The sequence below is a fragment of the Pan paniscus genome, chromosome 5, assembly GCF_029289425.2.
Source record: "Pan paniscus chromosome 5, NHGRI_mPanPan1-v2.0_pri, whole genome shotgun sequence".
NCBI classification, from domain to species: domain Eukaryota; kingdom Metazoa; phylum Chordata; class Mammalia; order Primates; family Hominidae; genus Pan; species Pan paniscus.
The window spans coordinates 161,985,700-162,010,876 of NC_073254.2; the positions used below are offsets into that span (position 1 = coordinate 161,985,700).

Consider the following 25,177-nt stretch of genomic DNA (forward strand, 5'->3'; position numbering starts at 1 on the left):
CCAGCAAGAGAGCCAGCCTTAGTCCTAAAACCACAAGAACTGAATTCTCCAACATGAATGCACTTGAAATAGGACCCTAGGCTCCAGATATAAAGACATCCAGCAGAAACCTTGATCTAGTATGTTCTTGACACATGGGTTATATTACGCTTAAAGTTCTCACCTACAGAACTGTCAGCTATTAAAGTAGCAGACTTAAGGTAACTTAAACTTAAGGTATTAAGTTTGTGGTAATACATTGTGTAGCAATGGAAAACTAATATGATAAGTAACTAATTGTATGCCCCAACCCCTTACTAATGAATATAGTCAGAATTGTGTCAAAAGCCATGGGTGGGACTTAGCATCTAGCTTGAAAATCTTTGCCATATACTTCTAGACCACTTTTAGGAGGGCAAGAGTGACGTTAGCAAGCCTTCTAGAGACTGGGTTCACCCCCCTGAAACTCAGTCCCCACACTGGAATATAACTTTCTACTGCGGGAATGCTTGCTGCCTCCTGTGACCTGCAACCAGAAAGCAATCTACTCAGATGGCTTTCAGATCCTACTCTATCATTTAATTGTTGAATTACCTTGGACAATATATTGAACTTAACTAAGCCTCTGTTTCCTCATCTATTAAATGGGGATTGGAGTAACCATTTTATAAGTTTATCGTGAGGATCAAATGAGATAACATCCTTAAGCTTTTAGCACATTTTTGAGAATATAGTAAACACTCATACATATTGGTATTAATTCACTATCTCAGACAAATTTCTTTCCTTCTCTAATGTTCTTCCCTGGCCTAAAAAAACCACATATGCATGTACAACGGGTATAACGGCCAAGAATAAATACCCATATGTTCAGGATATAATATACAAAATTTTGTAAATAATGTCTCTTTGTAAATGTTAGAATATAAATGCAAATAAAGACTTATCTGACTTCAACAGCAGGTGGATTTACATAAGCAACACACAGTTAAATAGCTGGGACCATGTCCATTTTACCAATACATTTTATAATATGCTGTCTACATTTTAATTGTAACACCTGCTCCTGATTCTGAAAGAAAAAAAAGTTTATCCTTTAAGTAGGTTAGGTGAATAAATATTGCCATGTTTTAACCCATCATATATTACATAATTATTTCTTATTCCTAGCAAAATATTTTCATTTTGAGTTCCAATAGTAAAAATTATCTCAAAAATTCTATCAAGCACTCTATGGATTCATGGTTAGTCTGTCTGAAGATATTAAAATGAAAAATCACTGCCCTGACTTGAAACTCAGGAGATACCAGAGTAAGAGAGACTGAATATAAAGCTACTGTAATAAATACTAACAGGAATAAAGAGGTGAAATAAGGAAATGTGAGCTGAAAGGAAAGGGAGATACTGATGTGGAAAGGAGATACTATTGCTGAGATAAAACAAAAGCATCTGGAAACTGACCAGTTGTGGAGAATGAAGAAGAATGAAGAGAGAAAATGTTTCTTTTTCATTTCTTAGTTCATAAACAGTGAGTAAGCAAACCCTGTCAAGCCTATGTCCATGATTCTGAAATCAGAGATTTAAAAAAAAAAAAAAAAAAACTACATTCCTTTTAAGTTAGACAAACCTGAGTTTGAGTCTCAGTTCTACCATTTATTATTTTTTATAATAATTATTATTATTATTAGGTATTGTTCTGTCACCCAGGCTGGAGTGCAGTGGCACAATTACAGCTCACTGCAGCCTCTACCTCCTGGGCACCAGTGATCCACCAGCCTCAGCCTCCCAAATAGCTGGGACTATAGGCATCCACCATCATGCCCAGCTAATTTATTTAATTTTTTGTAGAGACAGAGAATCCCTATGTTGCCCAGTCTGGTCTCAAACTCCTGGACTCAAATAATCCTCCCGCCTCAGCCTCCCAAAGTACTGGGATTACAAGCATGAGACACCACGCCTGTCCAGTTCTTCCATTTATAATCACCATGACTGTTGGCAAACATCTTAATTTCCTTGAGATTTGATCTTGTTGATGGTAAAATAGTGATGGTAAATGTCTTTGCTTATCTGTATCACTCAACTCTCTTGAAACTCAAACGAATGTGTGCAAAAGTCTCCTTAAGTTTTCTAAGATGATGATGTCATTGACTATGGTAGTTATCAGAGGTAGCAAAGCAGATTTCTGTCAGGCTCTGAGGAAGATAGGGAGTTCAGACCATGGCATGTTATAGATGAGAAAGCAGCAGGATATGCAAGTGTAAATTTCAAAATAGATATATGGAGATATCTCTGGAACTTAGGAAAACAGTGAAGGCTAAACAAAAATAAACAAAAATACAAAAACAAAATTGATTTAAGAATCATCTCTGTAGTACTGATGGTTGAAACTGTGGGAGTATATCAGATGGTCAAAGAAGTTTAAAGATTTTACCATAGTATGAAAGAAGAGAATAGTCACAACTACAGAGTTAAGCTGTGCATACAAAAGATGATTAGGATGCATTCTTTGCCTTTAAGGAGCTTATATTTTAAAGGCAGAATCACACCTGAGTACATAAAATTTTAATTCAATACAGGTACTAATAGAGTATAGAAGCCTCATTTCTGAAGTTCCTTAAAGGCAAGAGAGGTCATCAGGAAAGCTACATGTCTGATGCTTGGGAAACTGAGGAGATTTGAATGAAATGAAAATGAAAAGAATATTGTGTTTCATACTTTGTTGACTCAAGTGGATTTTCGTCTTATTTGGTTTAAATTAGTAAAATGTTTCTGATATTTGCCAATCAATTCTCTCTCTGACAGGCAGCCACACAAAAAAGTGATCTTTTCTTTGTGTCCAAAAATATAAATCTGGCTCCGGATTTGTATCTTGGCCCCTTGCATTTGTTTAAACAGAATACTTTAATGACTGTCTTCCAACACCAAGCTCATAATTTGAGTTCACCATTCCATGACCATATTCTTTCATCTAACCTGTTAGAAGGGTAGGCCTTGTGGGTACAGCCATGAACTGCAAAATCTAGATAGAAAGGAAAATAAATACGACAGGAAGATTTTTGAACACTTGACCCTCTAACATGGCACTTTATAATATAGAGAGTAGTATTTACTTTTTAAAACAAATCATTCAAACCTTCTTTATAGTATATATTCTGCAACAATGTCTGTGAATTTCTATTTTGCTGTGCCCTCTACTATATGAAGAAACATCATTGTTGAAACTGTTGCTGATTTCTTAAAGAACACATTAAATACTAGAATTTTATTATGTCTTTAACACGTTTATTAATTATTGAGTTCAAATATATTTTCGTATATTTATTTAAATTTTCTCTTTTGTCATTATCTACTTGCATCCTTTGATGATACCTCAAATTATTAGGTATTATTTTACCTCTGACTCTCTCTCATCTCTCTCCTTGCCTCCCTCTTTTTCTCTCTCTCTCTCTCTTTCTATCCTTTCTCTTCATATTCTTTTCTTATACTTTCCTTTAAACATTGGTTTCATAATAATAATCAAAAAACATAACTACAGTAGTAGTAGTAGAGTGAAAACATATACCACAAACAGGAAAATTTAGAAACTTTCTTCCCCCAAGCTAACCTTTCAGAAGTCACACACAGATTTGCCAAGCCCCAAGAATGGATTACTCACCCCTATTAAAGATTACTTTTGAAGAATACTCATTCTGGGAAACCATAAAACAATGAATAATGACTCAGAACTATAATTCTATTTGTGCAGATGACTCAACTGGCTTATTGAAATTTTCTTACTTCCTGGACTCTTTAATATAAAAGCTGAGTATTTTAGAATCCCAGACTACTATATATGTGTGTGCTTGTATATGTATATACAAGCACACACACAAATGCAAGATATATATATATATATATATACGCCAGGAATCAAGATTCTAAAGGAAATGGTAGAAGGGAGAACATGCAGAAAATGACAGAGGAAGCAGTTATTCAATTTTCCACCAATAATTCCCAGAAAGTGGTATGCAAATCCTCAGGTCTTATCTCCACAAAAACTTAATCCTAACCCTGAAATCTGTGTTCAACATGTCCTCCAGAAGATGTTGATGCTTGCTCAAGTATAAGGGCTGCCGGTTTTGAGGACCATGTGATGACATGCCTACCCTGCCACCAAAATATTATTTACAGGTTACTCCAGTTTTGTCTTGGATCCCTTCACATTGCAGTTAGTTCATGCTCACCACTGTGACTATGACACCTTCCGAGGGTGGGAATACAACTAAACAAGATTTTCAAAACAACACTTCTGCTGGAAACTCAACTAAGTTTTAAGATTCACATTGGGCTTCCTGAGTCTGATCAGGCACTGGAACTTTAAAAGAAGGGAAGGACTTTTTTTTCTTACCTCCACATCATTATCCACAGTCCCTCCCAGACAGATTCTCAGAGACCATTCACTCATGCATTCATTTGTGTGTTCATTCATGCTTGTGCTTTGTGCCTGGGCACATGCCTGCCACTGGGATACAAAAGTTAACCAACAGATATGGGCCATGACTGCACAGAAGTTAGATAAATGTCTTTTAAAATGTCTTAAAAAGATGATTGATGTGCATTATAAAGTCCCATGGGTATTTAATTTTAAACTCTGATTACAAAAGTATAGGAAACTATGAAAGAAAGAGGATATAATTTAAAATTCATAAAAAATTTTCCCAAAGAAATGACAATATAGGAAAATATCAAGGTCTTCCTTGTCCAAATGTTTGTCCATCCCCTCAGGGAATAATAGGACACTCAGCTGGGAAAATTGGGTGTGGTAGTGAAAGGAGGGGCCAGCTGGGCTTCCTGGGTCGAGTAAGGGCTCAGAAATCTGTGAAACTCATTCATTTCCTGCATCAGGACTTACTTCGGTCCTGGATGAATAATATCGAAGATATATGCTTAAAATATTCCTAACACCAGGATTTGTGCCTGTGTTTTCTTCCCCAAGAGAGCTACAAAGAGCGAAAATTTTGCTGTAAGCTTCCCTGTGTCCTCTCTCCCTCTCTCCCTTCCTCCTCCCCGAAAACTAAAAGGAATGTTAAAAGCCCGTTTTTCTGTGACCAGTGGACCTTATCTATGCTCCTAATTCCAATTCCTTGTAAACATCCTTTGTAAAGTCCTGTAAGATCCTGTCTCCTTTGCCATGCCACTGTAAGGTCATAAAGTAGATAAAACCTAAGTTGCAATTCCTGTTTTCCTCAAGATCTAAAACGAGTCACAAATGGTTAATTGTCTTTGTTTCTTGCTCTGGTAACATCTTCCCCCTGCAGGTATTTCCCACCTTAAAGAGTTTAAAAGGCAACTGCATAATCTAACCCTTGCTACCTGCTGGGGACCCCTTCCATGTTATGGAAGCTTTGTACTGTCACTCTGTTCAATAAAGCCTACAGCTTTTTTTCTCTTGGTCTGTGTCTCCATCACTCGCCTTAGGCAGCCACCACACCAATTCTTTGGCGTGGCTAAGGCAAGAACCTTTGGCGTTACAGTAGGAAGAAAAGAAATTATTTTCTTCCTCTTCCTTTGAGATAAAATAAATATGTGGGGAAAAGTGCACTACCACAGTATTTATTCTTTTTATCTATCCTGATTACTTTCAGGATTATGATGATAAAAAAATGTGATAGCCCATCAATTTAAAATGAAATACTGAATATGTATTAAATCAACCAACGTACATAAAGGTGAAGATATAGACTGGGTTTTCAACTGAGTGGTTGTACAGCACTTCTTACCTGCAGATATGATATGCAACCTTATTTTCATCAAATAAGAAGTGGGGCAGGGTGTCAGGCCTCTGAGCCCAAGCCAAGCCACCGGCATCCCCTGTGACTTGCACGTATATGCCCAGATGGCCTGATGTAACTGAAGAATCACAAAAGAAGTAAACATGCCCTGCCCCACCTTAACTGATGACATTCCACCACAAAAGAAGTGTAAATGGCCGGTCCTTGCCTTAAGTGATGACATTACCTTGTGAAAGTCCTTTTCCTAGCTCATCCTGGCTCAAAAAGCACCCCCACTGAGCACCTTGCGACCCCCACTCCTGCCCGCCAGAGAACAAACCCCCTTTGACTGTAATTTTCCTTTACCTACCTAAATCCTATAAAACGGCCCCACCCTTATCTCCCTTCGCTGACTCTCTTTTCGGACTCAGCCCGCCTGCACACAGGTGAAATAAACAGCCATGTTGCTCACACAAAGCCTGTTTGGTGGTCTCTTCACACGGACGCACATGAAATTTGGTGCCGTGACTCGGATCGGGGGACCTTCCTTGGGAGATCAATCCCCTGTACTCCTGTTCTTTGCTCCATGAGAAAGATCCACCTATGACCTAAGGTCCTCAGACCGACCAGCCCAAGGAACATCTCACCAATTTTAATCAGGTAAGCGGCCTCTTCTTACTCTCTTCTCCAACCTCTCTCACTGTCCCTCAACCACTTTCTCCTTTCCACTCTTCAATCTCTCCCTTCTCTTAATTTCAATTCCTTTCATTTTCTGGGAGAGACAAAGGAGACACGTTTTATCCATGGACCCAAAACTCCGGCACCAGTCATGGACTGGGAAGGCAGCCTTCCCTTGGTGTTTAATCATTGCAGGGACGCCTCTCTGATTATACACCCACGTTTCAAGGGTGTCAGACCATGCAGAGACGCCTGCCTTGGTCCTTCACCCTTAGCGGCAAGTCCCGCTTTTCTGGGGAAGGGGCAAGTACCTCAACCCCTTCTCTCCTTGTCTCTACCCCTTCTCTGCTTTTCTGGGAGAGGGGCAAGTACCCCTCAACCCCTTCTCCTTCACCCTTAGCGGTAAGTCCCACTTTTCTACAGGGCAAGAACCCCCAATCCCTTATTTCCACGCCCCAACCTCTTATCTCTGTGCCCCAATCCCTTATTTCCGAGCCCCAACCTCTTATCTCTGCACCCCAATCCCTTATTTCCACACCCCAACCTCTTATCTCTGTACCCCAATCCCTTATTTCCATGCCCCAACCTCTTATCTCTGTGCCTCAATCCCTTATTTCCGCACCCCAACCTCTTATCTCTGCACCCCAACCCTTTCCCACTTTTCTGGAAGGTGAGAACCCCCGAACCCCTTCCCTTCGTTTCTCCACTCTCTCTTTTCTCTAGGCTTCCTTCCTTCACTATGGGCAACCTTCCACCCTCCATTCCTCCTTCTACTCCCTTGGCCTGTGTTCTCAAAAACTTAAAACCTCTTCAACTCACACCTGACCTAAAACCGAAATGCCTTATTTTCTTCTGCAATGCCGCTTGACCCCAATACAAACTTGACAGTAGTTCCAAATAGCCAGAAAATGGCACTTTGAATTTTTCCATCCTGCAAAATCTAAATAATTCTTGTCATAAAATAGGCAAACGGTCTGAGGTGCCCGACGTCCAGGCATCCTTTTATACATCAGTCCCTTCCTAGTCTCTGTGCCCAGTGCAACTCATCCCAAATCTTCCTTCTTTCCCTCCCACCTGTCCCCTCAGTCCCAACCCCAAGCGTCGCTGAGTCTTTCTAATCTTCCTTTCTACAGACCCATCTGACCCCTCCCTTCCTCCCCAGGCTGCTCCTCACAAGGCCGAGCTAGGTCCCAATTCTTCCTCAGCCTCTGCTCCTCCATCCTTTTTATCACCTCCCCTCCTCACACCTGGTCCGGCCTACAGTTTCCTTCCATGACTAGCCCTCTCCCTCCTGCCCAGCAATTTACTCTTAAAAAAGTGGCTAGAGCTAAAGGCATAGTCAAGGTTAATGCTCCTTTTTCTTTATCCCAAATCAGATAGCATTTAGGGTCTTTTTCATCAAATATAAAAATCCAGCCCAGTTCATGACTTGTTTGGCAGCAACCCTGAGACATTTCACAGCCCTAGACCCTAAAAGGTCAAAAGGCCATCTTATTCTCAAAATACATTTTATTACCCAATCTGCTCCCGACATTAAATAAAACTCCAAAAATTAAATTCCAGCCCTCAAACCCCACAACAGGACTTAATTAACCTCGCCTTCAAGGTGTACAATAACAGAAAAAAGTTGCAATTCCTTGCCTCCACTGTGAGACAAACCCCAGCCACATCTCCAGCACACAAGAAGTTCCAAACGCCTGAACCACAGCAGCCAGGCGTTCCTCCAGAACCTCCTCCCACAGGAGCTTGCTACAAGTGCCAGAAATCTGTCCACCAGGCCAAGGAATGCCTGCAGCCCGGGATTCCTCCTAAGCCGCATCCCATCTGTGTGGGACCCCACTGAAAATCGGACTGTTCAACTCACCTGGCAGCCACTTCCAGAGCCCCTGGAACTCTGGCCCAAGGCTCTCTGACTGATTCCTTCCCAGATCTTCTTGGCTTAGCGGCTGAAGACTGACACTGCCCGATCGCCTCGGAACCCCCCTAGACCATCACGGACACCGAGCTTCGGGTAACTCTCACAGTGGAAGGTAAGCCCGTCCCCTTCTTAATCAATACGGAGGCTACCCACTCCACATTACCTTCTTTTCAAGGGCCTGTTTCCCTTGCCTCCATAACTGTTGTAGGTATTGACGGCCAGGCTTCTAAACCTCCTTAAACTCCCCAACTCTGGTGCCAACTTAGACAATACTCTTTTAAGCACTCCTTTTTAGTTATCCCCACCTGCCCAGCTCCCTTATTAGGCTGAGACACTGTAACTAAATTATCTGCTTCCCTGACTATTCCTGGACTACAGCTATATCCCATTGCCGCCCTTCTTCCCAATCCAAAGCCTCCTTTGCGTCCTCCTCTTGTATCCCCCTCACCTTAACCCACAAGTATAAGATACCTCTACTCCCTCCTTGGCGACCAATCATGCACCCCTTACCATCTCATTAAAACATAATCACCCTTACCCCACTAAACACCAATATCGCATCCCACAGCACGCTTTAAAAAGATTTAAGCGTTATCACTCGCCTGCTACAGCATGGCCTTTTAAAGCCTATAAACTCTCCTTACAATTCCCCCATTTTACCTGTCCGAAAACCAGACAAGCCTTGCAAGTTAGTTCAGGATCTGCGCCTTATCAACCAAATTGTTTTGCCTATCCACCCCATGGTGCCAAACCCATATACTCTCCTATCCTCAATACCTGCCTCTACAACCCATTATTCTGTTCTAGATCTCAAACATGCTTTCTTTACTATTCCTTTGCACCCTTAATCCCAGCCTCTCTTCGCTTTCACTTGGACTGACCCTGACACCCATCAAGCTCAGCAAATTACCTAGGCTGTACTGCCGCAAAGCTTCACAGACAGCCCCCATTACTTCAATCAAGCCCAAATTTCTTCCTCATCTGTTACCTATCTCAGCATAATTCTCATAAAAACACACGTGCTCTCCCTGCCGATCGTGTCCAACTAATCTCTCAAACCCCAACCCCTTCTACAAAACAACAACTCCTTTCCTTCCTGGGCATGGTTAGATACTTTCTCCTTTGGATACCTGGTTTTGCCATCCTAACAAAACCATTATATAAACTCACAAAAGGAAACCTGGCTGACCCCATAGATCCTAAATCCTTTCCCCACTCCTCTTTCCGTTCCTTGAAGACAGCTTTAGAAACTGCTCCCACTCTAGCTCTCCCTGACTCATCCCAACCCTTTTCATTACACACAGCCGAAGTGCAGGACTGTGCAGTCGGAATTCTTACACAAGGACCAGGATCGCGTCCTGTAGCCTTTTTGTCCAAACAACTTGACCTTACTATTTTAGCCTAGCCCTCATGTCTGCATGCAGCGGCTGCCACTGCTTTAATACTTTTAGAGGCCCTCAAAATCACAAACTATGCTCAACTCACTCTCTACAGTTCTCATAACTTCCAAAATCTATTTTCTTCCTCATACCTGACGCATACACTTTCTGCTTCCCGGCTCCTTCAGCTGTACTCACTCTTTGTTGAGTCTCCCACAATTACCGTGGTCCCTGGCCCAGACTTCAATCCGGCCTCCCACATTATTCCTGATACCACACCTGACCCCCATGACTGTATCTCTCTGATCCACCCAACATTCACCCCATTTCCCCAAATTTCCTTCTTTCCTGTTCCTCACCCTGATCACGCTTGATTTATTGATGGTGGTTCCACCAGGCCTAATCGTCACACACCAGCAAAGGCAGGCTATGCTATAGTACAAGCCACTAGCCCACCTCTTAGAACCTCTCATTTCCTTTCCATCGTGGAAATCTATCCTATCCTCAAGGAAATAACTTCTCAGTGTTCCATCTGCTATCCTACTACTCCTCAGGGATTATTCAGGCCCCCTCCCTTCCCTACACATCAAGCTCGAGGATTTGCCCCCAACCAGGACTGGCAAATTAGCTTTACTCAACATGCCCGAGTCAGGAAACTAAAATACCTCTTAGTCTAAATAGACACTCACTGAATAAGTAAAGGCCTTTCCTACAGGGTCTGAGAAGGCCACCGCAGTCATTTCTTCCCTTCTGTCAGACATAATTCCTCAGTTTAGCCTTCCCACCTCAATACAGTCTGATAACAGATGAGCCTTTATTAGTCAAATCAGCCAAGCAGTTTTTCAGGCTCTTAGTATTCAGTGAAACCTTTATATCCCTTATGGTCCTCCGTCTTCAAGAAAAGTAGAATGGACTAAAGGTCTTTTAAAAACACACCTCACCAAGCTCAGCCACCAACTTAAAAAGGACTGGACAATACTTTTACCACTTTCGCTTCTCAGAATTCAGGCCTGTCCTCGGAATGCTACAGGGTACAGCCCATTTAAGCTCCTGTATAGACGCTCCTTTCTATTAGGCCCCAGTCCCATTCCAGACACCAGACCAACTTAGACTGTGCCCCCCCAAAAAAAAAAAAAACTTGTTATCCCTACTATTTTCTGTCTAGTCATACTCCTGTTCACCATTCTCAACTACTCATACATGCCCTGCTCTTGTTTACACTGCCGGTTTACACTGTTTTTCCAAGCCATCACAGCTGATATCTCCTGGTGCTATCCCCAAACTGCCACTCTTAACTCTTGAAGTAAATAAATAATCTTTGCTGGCAGGACTATGCCGAATCTCCTTAAGCACTCTCTAATCAGATATCCTGAGTTGTCCCAATTCTTAGACCTTTTATACCTGTTTTTCTCCTTCTGTTATTCCATTTAGTTTTTCAATTCATACAAAACCGTATCCAGGCCATCACCAATCATTCTATATGACAAATGTTTCTTCTAACATCCCCACAATATCACCCCGTACCACAAGACCTCCCTTCAGCTTAATCTCCCCCACTCTAAGTTCCCACGCCGCCCCTAATCCCGCTTGAAGCAGCTCTGAGAAACATTGCCCATTCTCTCTCCATACCACCCCCCAAAAATTTTCGCCGCCCCAACACTTCAACACTATTTTGTTTTATTTTTCTTATTAGCATAAGGCAGGAATGTCAGGCCTCTGAGCCCAAGCCAAGCCATCGCATCCCCTGTGACTTGCACGTATATGCCCAGATGGCCTGAAGTAACTGAAGAATCACAAAAGAAGTGAAAATGCCCTGCCCCACCTTAACTGATGATATTCCACCATAAAAGAAGTGTAAATGGCCGGTCCTTGCCTTAAGTGATGACATTACCTTGTGAAAGTCCTTTTCCTAGCTCATCCTGGCTCAGAAAACACCCCCACTGAGCACCTTGCGACCCCCACTCCTGCCCACCAGAGAACAAACCCCCTTTGACTGTAATTTCCTTTACCTACCCAAATCCTATAAAACGGCCCCACCCTTATCTCCCTTCGCTGACTCTCTTTTCGGACTCAGCCCACCTGCACCCAGGTGAAATAAACAGCCATGTTGCTCACACAAAGCCTGTTTGGTGGTCTCTTCACACGGACGCGCATGAAACAGGGTGCAGTGGCTCATGCCTGTAATCCCAGCACTTTGAGAAGCCAAGGTGGGTGGATTACTTGAGCCCAGGGGTTCAAGACCAGCTTGGGCAATATGGCAAAACCCTCTCTCCCTGTCTCTGCCTGGCTAAAAAATTAGCTAGGGATGGTGGCCTGTGCCTGTAGTTCCAGCTAATCAAAAGGCTGAACTGGGAGGATCACTTGTGCCTGAAAGGTCAACTCTGCAGTGAGCCATGATCAGATCACTACACTCCAGCTTGGGCAACAGAGGGAGACACTGTCTTCAAAACAAAAACAAAAACAAACAAACAAACAAAAAGTGGGTCTTCCCATTAAAGATAAGCTCGAATGATCAAGCATCCCAATGAATGCTTCGATGATCAATGATCAAGATTAAGAATCCCAGGTGTCCAGAAAAAACGTGATCACTAATTCCAAGGGACTGGTGAAGAAAGAAAGAACTCTAGGTCAAGAGCCAGAGACAGTGGTCAGGAAGCAAACGTGATCGACAATGATGAAATCCAATAAAGCAAGCTGTAGGAAGAGGAGCCTGAAATTATGACATAACAAGTGAATGGAACACAACCAAATTTTGATACCCAGTTCCTGCAGTTAGTTGAAGTGGAAGAACATGTCCAGAGTGGTTACAAATATCAAAATATTCATAGGGAAAGATTAGCATGAGGATAAGAAAATGCCTTTTACTAGTCGATAATAGCTCTATGGTTTGTACAAAGGAGAGATTCTCCTGTGACCAGAGGGAAAAGAGTAATCTCACTCCCTGGAAAAATTTAGATGAAAGCCAGGGCTAATCTTAAGAGCAAGCAAAATAGACTGCAATCTCTGCAGTGAGATATATTTTTCTACTTCTTCAATAGTTATAGTTTTATTCTATATTCTTCTTATTTTTTCACTTAATAATTAAATAGCTAGTGCATTTCACGTTTCTAAAAATTAAAAATGTAAAGAAAAGTTATGAATGGGAAGGAATTCCTGCCACTACTCTGCTCTGTTTGTTCAGCACACCTCCCCCAACCATCCTCACCAGGTAACCACTTTATTGTGTATCTTTCCAAATTTCCTTCAAGCATATAAAATAAAAAAGCATACATTATTTTCTATATTTGTCTACCATTTATACACCAGGTCAGCATGCCATGCACACTGTCCTGTGTACTTACACTTTTCATTTAACAAAGTATTTGAATAATCTTTCCATAATATTACAGAAATTTGTTGTATTTTACAGTTGGACATCATTGCATTGTATTGAAAACTTATATTTCATAACTAGTACCCTTTTAGAGGACATTTAGGTTGTCCCTAAGCTTTTCCAACTACAAATAATTATCCAATTAATAACCTTGTTTAAGAATCACATTTGGATGTGCAAGTATATTAGAGCAATAAAGTCCCAGAAGTCAATGAGTTTGTCAAATTCTATTTGTCTTTGTAATTTTGACAAGAATTAGCAAACTGCCATCCAGAGATCGAACCAAGTTACACCCTCACCAGAAATGGATGAGAGAACCCATGTTCCCAGAGCCCAGCTCAAAATATCTCAGATTTTTCCATTTTTTGCTCACGTGATAGATTAAAAATAGGCATTCAACAAGCTTTTTTTATAAGGTTGAGAATTTTCCCGTATGTTAAATATCCACTTTGCATTATTTTCTGTGAACTGTCTGTTCATATTATTTGTCCTTTTCTCTGCTGAGTTATTAGAAAGTTTGACATTCAAAAATTTTAACAATCTATTTGGCACGATTCCCAGCCAGTGGCAAAAGATGCCAGCCCAATTAGAAGGAGTGCCAGATGTAAACACCTGGCATGTCCAGAGCAACACATTCCAGTGGAAAATTAGACCTGATGGTTGGTCTTTCTCCAGGTGTTTTCAGCATAGAAGAGCTGAAAATACGGTTTCCAAATTAATCTTTTATATTTTGACTCTGCTTATGTTATTTTTTGAAAGGCAATTCACGTGTTTTTTAGATAATTAAATTTTCAAACCTCTTTTATGCCATCTGCATTTTCAATTAAAATTTTCCACTCCAAATATTTTTAGCAAATTCTTTTATTTTGAGTACATATGATTTCAAATTTTTACATGTAGTCTCTTAAGACATTTGGATGTCATCCTAGTAGACGTTGTGAGATATAAATCCATCATTATTTTTACCAGATAGTTATTATTTGTCCAGCTATCTCTATTGATTAACCCTTCTTCTTCCCTAATGAAAACAATCTTACCCATATGCTAAATTTCCTTAAGTATTATAACTTATTTCTGCACTTTCTATTCTATTTCATGGATCTCTATCACATTAATTTAATTAGTAAGTCTTTACAATATGTTTTAAATCTTATATGTCTTATTCTATCCTCATTGCTCTTCTTTTACAAAGTTTTTCTATTTATTCTTGTTTATTTTCTTACATTAGATTTAGAGTCAGTTGGTATAGTTTCTTTCTTCAAAAAAGATGTAGGTGTCATTTTCATATACTTCTCATGAAAACAAAAAAAATTAGAGGCGAACTTAGTAATATCTAGCAAAATTGCATGTGCATTTAACCTTTTGAACATGTCATTCTAATTCTAGAGACCTAGACCAGATATTTATTAGCAAAAACATAAAAAGACATATGCACAAAACAATTCATTGCAGCACTATTTATAATAGCAAAAAGCTGGAAAGCCTAAACTACTGTCAATAGGAGGCCAGTTGAATAAAATATGTCTACCTACACAATGGAGTAAAGAGTAGCTGTTTGTATTGAGGATTATCTCTCTATACTATTATGGAGCGATCTGAGTTAAGTGGTATCTAATGAGTTTTTAAATTTTCCTCTGTTTCTCTGAGCTTTTACCTATTGTCACTTGTTTTTAGTGCATTTTGTTTTTTATCAGTGGATTAAATAGTGATTAATCCCATTTTTTCTCAAAACAAACAGCTTTCATATTTATTTTACATTTTTTCTGTATTTGAATGCATTTTGGGGTTATTTTATAATCTCTAGATTCGGATGCTTCATAACTTTATTTAAATTTTCTTTATTGTTATATAACTATTTAAGTCTGTGCATTTCTTTTTAGCACTCCTTCAGTGAATTCCATAGTTATTCAATGTAATGTTTTTATTGTTTTCTAGGAATTCTACAATTCCAGGTTGCATTGTATATTAATTCTAGAGAAGTTTAAAAGTTATTGCTTTGTTTGTTTGTTTCTTTTAATTTCCAGACAGAAATACCTTTTTATTTTCTGGTTTTGTTATATTTTCTATTTTTACCACATTTCAATCAGAGAAATTTTCTATACTATTTACATTTTATGGAATTTCTTGAGGTTGCTTCATGAGCTTTTAAATGGTTAATTTTCATAAATGCAACAAGGACACTTAAAAAAATCCATTATTCTTATTTTTCAGGGATCAAAGTTTGGTACATACCAATCAAAGGAACTTTTAAAATTATGTTATTTATTTCATCATAGCCTTAAATTTTGTCCAGTTTGATCTGTCATAGACTAAGAAAGGTAAATTCATTCGCTTGCAGTAAGTGGATATTTTCTCCTTTCGTCTTCTATATTTTCTCAGCTACTTCTGTATATCTCCATTTTAAATTCCTCATATTAGCATTACAAAGGGCCTTCTCTTCTTCTTTGAATAATTGATGGACTAAATTGCATTTTGTTTAATATCTTAAAGTCAAGATCTCCACATTATTTTTATTTGCATTTGGCCTGGAAATACATTTGCCCATTTCTCTCCCAGATTTTCTAGATTGTCTTGCTCACTGATGTGATTTTTAACCTAGAGTTAGTTTAGTTTATGGTGTAATATGAAAATCCATTTCTTTTAATGGATGGATAAGTCCATTAATATTTACTGTTTGTAAGAATAAAATACCCAGGAATACAGGTAACTAGGCAGGCAAAAGACCTCTACAATGAGAACTACAAAACACTGCTCAAAGAAATCAGAGGTGACACAAACAAATAGAAAAACATTCCATGCTCATGGATAGAAAGAATCAATATTGTTAAAGTGGCCATACTGTTCAAAGCAATTTATAGATTCAATGCTATTCCTATGAAACTACCAATGACATTTTTCACAGAACTAGAAAAAAAAATTTTTTTAAATTCATATGAAACAAAAAAGGAGCCCAAACAGCCAAGGCAATCCTAAGCAAAAAGAACAAAGCTGGAGGCATCATGCTACCCAACTTTAAACTGTACTACAGTGCTACGTTAACTAAAATAGCATGCTACTGGTACAAAAACAGGCACATAGACCAACGGAACAGAATACAGAGCCCAGAAATAAGGCTGCAAATCTACAGCCATCTGATCTTCAACAAAGCGGACAAAAACAAGCAACAGGAAAAGGACTCCTGATTTAATAAATGGTGCTACGATAACTTCTTAGCCATATGCAGAAGATTGAAAATGGACCCCTTCCTTATGTTACAGGAAAGAGGTCCCAATCCAGAGCCCACGGGAGGGTTCTTGGATCTGGCGCAAGAAAGATTTCAGGGTGAGTCCACAGTGCAAAGGAAACGCAAGTTTATTAAGAAAGTAAAGCGGTGAAAGAACAGCTACTCCGTAGAAAGAGTAGGGTGTTCCTGAAAGTAAGAGGAGAAATGCGTCCACCCAAAGTACACTACTCGTATATGTAGGATTAAAAAAAAGGTCATGGGGAGATGTGCTGTGATACAAGCCTTTGTGATAAAGGATTAATTTTCTTAATACTATATTTTGCAAGAATTAGTATTATTACCTTTAAAGCAAAATTAGGAATGCCTTTGTTCTTAACATATTGAGGTATTAGGACACTCCTAAGTCTGGATCTGTTTAGCAAACATTATCCATCTGCTCCCTTAACCATAAACACCTAGAGGCTAGGAATACCTAACTTTCTGGAATGTAGCCTAGCAAGTCCCAGCCTCATTTTCCTGGCGCTCACTCAAGATGGAGTCATTCTGGTTTCAATGCCTCTAACACTTACACCCTATCCAAAAATCAACTGAAGATGAATGAAAGACTTAAATGTAAAACCCAAAGCTATAAAGTCCCTGGAAGCCAGTCTAGACAGTACCACTCTAGACATAGGACCTGTCAAAGATTTCAAGTTGAAAACACCAAAAGCAATTGTAACAGAAGCAAAAATTGACAAATGGGATCTAATTAAACTAAAGAGCTTCTGCACCGTAAAATAAATTATCACATAGTAAACAGAGACAACCCACAGAATGGGAGAAAATTTCTGCAAACTGTGCATCTGACAATAGTCTAATATCCAGCATCCATAAGGAACTTAAATGTATAAGAAAAAAAACAACTAAGAAAAAAACAAACAACCCCCATATGGTTTGGCTGTGTCCCCACCCAAATCTCATATTGAATTCCCACGTGTTGTGGGAGAGACCTAGTGGGAGGTAATTGAATCATGGGGGCAGGTCTTTCCCGTGCTGTTCTCAAGCTGTTCTCATGATAGTGAATGAGTCTCATGAGACTCATGTTTTAAAAAGGGAGAGTCCCCCTGCACAAGCTCTCTTCTCTTGTCTGCTGCCATGTGAGATGTGCCTTTCACCGTCTGCCATGATTGTGAGACCTCTCCAGTCACATGAAACCCTAAGTCCAATAAACCTTTCTTTTGTAAATTGCCCAGTCTCAGGTATGTCTTTATAGCAGCATGAAAATGAACTAATACAAACCCCATTAAAAAATGGTAAAAGGACATGAACTTTCCAAAAGAAGACATGTATGTGGCCAAGAAGCATACGAAAAAGAGCTCAACATCACTGATCATTAGAGAAATACAGATCAAAACCACAATGAGATACCATCTCTTACCAGTCAGAATGGCTATTACTAAAAAGTCAAAAAATAACAGATGCTGGCAAGGTTGTGGAGATAAGGGGATACTTATATCCTGCTAGTGGGAGTGTAAATGAGTTCAACCATTGTGGAAAGCAGTGTGGTAATTCCTCAAAGAATTAAAAAGGGAACTACTATTTGACCCAGCAATCCCATTACTAGGTATATACCCAAAGGAATATAAATTGTTCTACCATAAAGATACATGAATGTGTATGTTCATTACAGCACTATTCACAATAGAAAAGACATGGAATCAACCTAAATGACCATCAGTGGTAGACTGGATAAAGAAAATGTGGTACATATACACAATGGAATACTATGCAGCCATAAAAATGAATGAGGTCATGTGCATTGCAGGGACGTGAATGGAGCTGGAAACCATTATCCTTAGCAAACTAATGCATGAACAGAAAACCAGCTACTTCATGTTCTCACTTATAAGTGGGTGCTAAAGGATAAGAACACATGGACACATAGAGGGAAACAACAGACACTGGGGCCTGAGGGTGAAGGGTGGGAGGAGGAAAACGATCAGGAAAAATATCTAATGGGTACTAGGCTTAACACCTGGGTGACAAAATAATCTGTACAACAAGCCCATGACATGAGTTTACCTATGTAAGAAACCTGTACATGTACCCCTGTACTTAAATAAATATGTGTGTGTGTGTGTGTGTGTGCACGCATGTGTGTGTGTAATAGTTGAAATAAGTTATTTGGGCTTTTTAAATAATTTCAACTATTATTTTAAATTTGGGGGTGCATATGCAGGTTTGTTACATGTGTGTATTGCATGATGCTGAGTTTTAGGGTACAAATGATCCCATCACCCAAGTAGTGAGCATAATACTTAGGTCATTTTTCAGCCTTTGCCACCCTCCCTCTCTACCCCTGCTAATTGTCCCCAGTGCCTATTGTTTCCATCTTTAGCTCCATGTGTGCCCAATGCTTAGCTCCCACTTGTAAGTAAGAACATGTGGTATTTGGTTTTCTGTTCTTGCATTACTTTGCATAGAATAATGGACTCCAGCTGCATTCATGTCGCAACAAAGGAGATGGTTTCACTCTTTTTTATGGCTGTGTAGTATTCCATGGTGTATATATACATTTTCTTTATCCTGTGCATCATTGATGGGCACCTAGGTTGATTCCATGTCTTTGCTATTGTTAACAGTGCTGTGATGAACATAGAAGTGCAGGGGTCTTTTTGGTAGAACGATTAATTTTCCTTTGGATATATATCCAGTAATGGGATTCCTAGGTCAAATGCTCGTCCTGTTTTAAGTTCTTTGAGAAATCTCCAAACTGCTTTAACATAGTGGCTGAACAAATTTACATTCCTTCCAACAGTGTATAAGTGTTCCCTTTCTCCACAGCTTCACCACCATGTTACTTTTTGACATTTTAATAATGTCAATTCTGACTGATGTGACATTAATATTTGTTGACATGCAGATGCCAATAAACATTGCCCTGCCAGAAATATCTATCTGTTGCACCACTTGGGTGTGTGCTTTTAGGGGGATTTCCTCTCAAGTTTCAGATATTAGCTCTTCACCATGTATTTTTCTTTTCTGAGTATCTCTGCCGTACTCTGTACATAGTTCTCCCTGTGAGATCACATACACTGTCAGTAATTTGTTCCATAAAAATGCTTTTTAAATCTATGTAAGGTGTACATCAATCAGGTAATGAAACACATTCTTGTTTGATTTATGAAATCACACTCAATGCTACATGGGACATTTACCCCTCTAATACTGGCCTCAAGGATACAGTCTTACATTTCCACTTTCCTTGGAGATATATTGAATATTCTGCCTTCGAATATAGCCAAAATGAATTCAAAAATTTCTGCCAAATCACTGTTCTCCAATATGAACTCCATATTATCCTCAAAAAAATATGTAGTAAATTGACAGACCACTGTCCTTTTTCTCATTTCATTCCTCTTGCCTAGAAGGCTATATTCGTGTATGGAGAGCCCACTCATCCTTTAAGATCCACCTTCAATTTGAAACTTTTACTTGCTCTCCCAGTTGAGCATATTCTCACCTTCTTTAGAACAAAATTTGTTTGGGATACACCACTGAGTTTTGCGTTTATAAAATTCATCATCGTCTTGTGAATTACTTTCCTACGTGAACATTATTTTTGCAATTAAATTGAAATTATCTCAGAAAAATGGAACTTCCTTATAATTCTATAGATACATACTTGACAGTACTATTCAACTGCAGAGATTAGACCTCATTAAGAGTTTGTTTATAATTATAGCATCTTAGTGTAATTCACCTATTCAGTTTACTGGTTTTAGAGTAATTCTGAAAGAAATCTTAATAGAGATATTCAGTGATGAGCAAAAAGCTCTTACGTACCTAGAAGCAAAGAAGAGGCAGAAAGAAAAGTGTATTAGTCAGGGTTCTCTAGAGGAACAGAACTAATAGGATAGATATATATATGAAAGGGAGTTTATTAAGGAGAATTGACTCACACGCTCACAAGGTGAAGTCCCCCGATAGGCCGCGTGCAAGCTGAGGAGCAAGGAAGCCAGCAGTGGCTCAGTCCGAGTCCCAAAACCTCAAAAGTAGGGAAGCTGACAGTATAGCCTTCAGTCTGTGGCGGAAGACCTGAGAGCCCCGACAAACCACTGGTGTAAGTCCAAGAGTCCAGAAGCCAAAGAACTTGGAGTCTGATGTTCAAAGGCAGGAAGCATCCAGCGCGGGAGAAAGATAAACGCCGGAAAACTCAGCAAGTCAGCTTCTTCCGCCTTCTTCTGTCTTAAAGCCAAGGTGACAGCTGATTGGATGGTGCCCACCCACGTGTGGGTGGGTCTTCCTCCCCCAGTCCACTGACTCAAATGTTAATCTCCTCTGGCAACACCCAGAAACACCCAGAGACACCCAGAAACAATACTTTGCATCCTTCAATCCAAAGGATTAACCATCACAAAGAGCAAGAAACAAAGAATGGTAGAAAAGAGAAGACAACATACTTTGTTTCACTCATATTTTTATTGGAGCAATCCCTTTTCCTAGGTCAAAATTTTTAGTTATAGAACATTTAATAAATCTTTGCATTTACAGATTTTTTCCAAAATCTTATAAAAATCTTCAAATATGCAGCAAAGTTGAAAGAATTTAAAATAAACACCAGTACATTCACTTCCTAAATTTACCACAAGTATTTTATTTATTTTTAACCCTGTATTTACTCATCTCCCCATCATCAAGCTCTATTCGTTTTAAAGTAAATCACAGAATCTATATTCTTCTGCTTAAGTACTTCAGAATGCAGATTATAAAGAAGAGTGCAATTTTTTTTACAGTTTCTTTTCTTTTATTTAAAATTTACTGCATACCATTATCTGACCATACCATTATGTGACAGCTACACTGGGACAGCTCTGTGCTTAACAACTGGAGATGCCTAGAAAAGTCTGGGACCAAGATAAAACAAGTGGGTTAACTAACGATTAATAATGTGCTGTTTAATTTTCCCATTTTATACTTTACACCCAAGACCAACTTGTTTATTGATCGCTTACACCTGGTGTAACTGGTTAAATGTTTACTAGCTTGGCAATGTGACTAATCAGCATAAAAGATCCAGCTGGAAAGTTTTTCCTGGTCTCATGAAACTCATATTCTTCATTCCATATTGGTGGCTTATAATCCACAGACTAAGAGTGTTATATGAGACAAATCCCTGCGGAGCTGTGCCCAGGAGTCTCTCTGGCCCCCAGGCTTGCATATACTTTCTTTCTCCAGTTGTGCCATTCTTTTCACCTTGATTCAAGGCTTACATGAGTATTCTCCTTGAGGGTTTTTTTTTTAAATCTAATCTTATAGTTTTTGCATTTATATAGTATGAAATAAATAAAGTGTAGGAGAGATTTGAGTTTCAATAAATGGATATAGCTGGATAACCCAAACTCCTTTCGAGACATAGGATATTATTTTTACCCCAGAATGTTCCCTTATGCCCCTTCCCAATCAATCTCTTGAATACTCCCAGAGACAACTCCTGTTCTCTTGGTTTGATTTTTCTCACTATACATAGGTTTGCCTATCGCAGGACTTCATATACACGAAACCATACGGTATGTGCTTTTATGGTTAGCTTCTTATGCTAAGCATAATGTTTTCGAGATTCATTCTTGTTGCTGTATCACCACATTGCTGCTTTTTATTGTTGAAAAATATTTTCATGTATTAATATACCACATATTCATTCTCCTATTCATGGTTTTTCATTCTCCTATTCAAGGTTTTTTTTTTTTTTACAGTTTAAAGCAATTCAGAAAAGAGCAGAATGATCGTTAATTATAAAAGCCTTTTGGTTTTCATTTCTTTGGGGTAAATAACAACGATAAAAAATGCTAGGTCTCGGCCGGGCGCGGTGGCTCAAGCCTGTAATCCTAGCACTTTGGGAGGCCGAGGCTGGTGGATCATGAGGTCAGGAGTTCGAGACCATCCTAGCTAACACGGTGAAACCCCGTCTCTACTAAAAATACAAAAAATTAGCCGGGCGTGGTGGCGGGCGCCTGTAGTCCCAGCTACTCAGCTACTCAGGAGGCTAAGGCAGGAGAATGGCGTGAACCTGGGAGGTGGAGCTTGCAGTGAGCCGAGATCGCACTACTGCACTCCAGCCTGGGTGACAGAGCCAGACTCCAACTCGGAAAAAAAAAAAGAAAGAAAGAAAAAAATGCTGGGTCTCATGGTAAGTATATGTTGAGTTTTATAAGAAAGTGCCAATACTTTCTCCAAGTGGCTGCTGCATTTTACATTCCCATCAGTAATGTATGGATTTCAGTTACTCAATATCCTTATCCATATTTAATGTTATCAGCCTATTTACTTTAGCCACTCACATGGATGTATAATGGTATCCTAGCATGGTTTTAATTTGTATTTTCTGATGACTAATGATACTGAGAAGTGTGACATATGCTAAAAGGACATTTGTACATGTTCTTTTGTCCTATATATTTAAAATATTTTGCCAAATTTTAATTGAATTGTTTGCCTTTTCGTTATTGAGTTATAGCATTTTATTATGTATTCTAGGTAACAGTCCTTTTGCAGGTATATGTTTTACAAACCTTGTCACCCATGCTGTGGCTTGCCTATACATATATTTAACTACAATGCCTTTTGGTGAACATAAGTATTTAACAATTTTTTAAAGCCTAGTTTATCAATTTAACCTGCAGAAGCATAAAAAGTAATAAATCATTGTTGTTTTAAACTGTAATTTTTTGGGTGATTTAATATACAATAATAACGCACTTGTCTATATACATAGGTTAAAGGTAAAATTTTAAAAATAAGTTTAAAAAATGAGAGATTTGATTCAGTCTCACCCATCTAAAGGGTGCTGAACTGATAAAAGCTGAACATTTTTATTACAATAAATATAAATCATGACTTTCTTATATATTCCCCCATTCAGGTATGAATACTAAGGAATTCAAATTCTTCATGCATTATGCAAAGACTGACACAGAAACTCTTGAAATCTCACAAGAATGGAGCTCCTCTTTAAAATTGTGATTGGTACTTTTTTTAAGTGCTAGCTCTTGATAATTTGTTTGATGTAGCCAATAACACTTCTTCAATGTGAAAAATCAGTCGACTAAAATTATTTGAGTCACAAAAAATTGGAGATGAGATTTAGTTATGGTTGTAATGTATAATAATTATATTATAATGTAATATATAATGTAATACAATCAATTATAATGTAAAACAATCAATTAAAAAGATTGTAAGAGCATCTGTCCTCATTTACACCAGGGGACAATAATAATATGATATGCTCTTATTGAGTGTATTAACTAATTCATGTCAATGAAGATTGTGGGTGTCTTTTTCTTCTTGAGAAGACAGTTACAAACTTTAAAGCTGTGTTTGACGCACTTATATTTGAATACAAAGAGATTAACAAAATCAAAAATCTTTTGTAAATAAATTATATTATTTTGTGTTTTAAAATTTCATGTGTCTCTGGAAAAGAGTAATTTTAAAACCTTAAGAACAGTATAGCCATCTAAATTTGGGGGAGATATGGAAAAAGTACATTCTCTAAAATAATTTTCTTTCATTTGAAATCACAAAAATATACATCCTAATAATGAAATGATTATATTATGTTTGGGATAAGTTATTAAAGAGTATTCCTTTACTTGGGTTATATTAGGTTAAGACTTGGTTTTTATCCTGAAAGTGTATACTAGGATCCATGTCCATCCATTCACTCCACAAATATTTATTAAATACCCAACTTTGTGCCAGGTGTTGTTAAGAGCTCTGCAAATACAAAAATGAGCAAAATTAAAAAGTTTTTACCCTCATGGAGCTGACTTTATAATGAGAAGAAGGAATTCTTAACTAAATTATATAGTGGAAATAAGTACTCTAGAGACAAATAAAACAGGTTAAAGTGTTGGTGAGTGGTGAAAGAAGAGGGAACACTGTGTGCTAGGGAAAGACCTATCTGATAGATGATGCTCAAGGAGATAATTGAAGGGCATGAGAGAGCCAGCCATTTAGCTTGCTGGAGGAAAAGTGGTCCAAGAAAAGGAAGAGAAAGGGCAAAAGCCTCGGAACAAAACTATGTGCCTATCTTCCAGAAATCCAATGAGGCTGGCACAGAGTGACATTAGGGATATATAGCTGGGGTCAAACTATATCATATCTCTTAGTGTACTGTAGACTTCTTTTTCTTTTTTTTCCATGACTGACAAGGTAAACCACTGGATGACTTTGAGTAGAGAAGCGACATAACTTAACTCTTTTATAATTCACCCTTTCTGCTCCATGAGCAAACATCAAGGTTAAGAATGGAAAGTGTCGCAGCAATTAGGAGACTAGACAGTTATCCACTTAAGAGATGTTTGTGCCTTGGACCAGCAGGGCTAGCACTGGACATGACCATAATGTGGCTGGATAAACAAGTCTAGAGTTCAAGAGAGAAGACTGGGTTGGAGTTCTAAATTCGAGGGACCATACCATATAGGTGGTATTTAAAGCTTCAAAATTGGATGATACCTCTTTCTAAGTGGATATGGTTAGAAAATAAAGTGTTGAGGGAGACAGAGGAAGAACAAGCTAAGAAGCTGTGAAATAAAACCAGAGAGGTTGGAGGTAAAACACGCAAATGCTATGTATCCGAAACTAAGTAAAGAAAGTGTACTAAGAAGGAAGGAGAGTCATCTACTGTGTCAAATGGTGCTAGTAGGTTTAGCAAGGTGAGGTCTGAGAAATGACTGTTGGATTTGTCAATATGAGTGAAAGGCACTGGTGAAAGGAATAATTTTGATGTTGTGGTGGGGTAAATGCTTAGGGGATAGACCATTCTTGCTTAGACTTTGGGGTAAGAGGGGACTGAGAAATGGAGATGCCAATTGTAGCAGAAAAATTGGCCAG

General features: G+C 38.8%; 1 protein-coding gene across 3 annotated transcripts in view; it reads right to left on the reverse strand.

Moving 5' to 3' along the window:
* LOC134730628 (putative uncharacterized protein encoded by LINC00269) overlaps window positions 1-25,177 on the reverse strand; it is a 556,641-nt gene that overhangs the window by 518,437 nt on the left and 13,027 nt on the right. Inside the window, exon 1 of one of the 3 annotated variants that reach the window (XR_010112526.1) lies at window positions 20,242-20,526. The exons of the other annotated variants lie outside the window; for them this stretch is intronic. The gene's annotated coding sequence lies outside the window, so the exon portion shown is untranslated. Of the gene's footprint in view, window positions 1-20,241; window positions 20,527-25,177 lie in introns of those variants that run through there. 3 annotated transcript variants of the gene reach the window in all.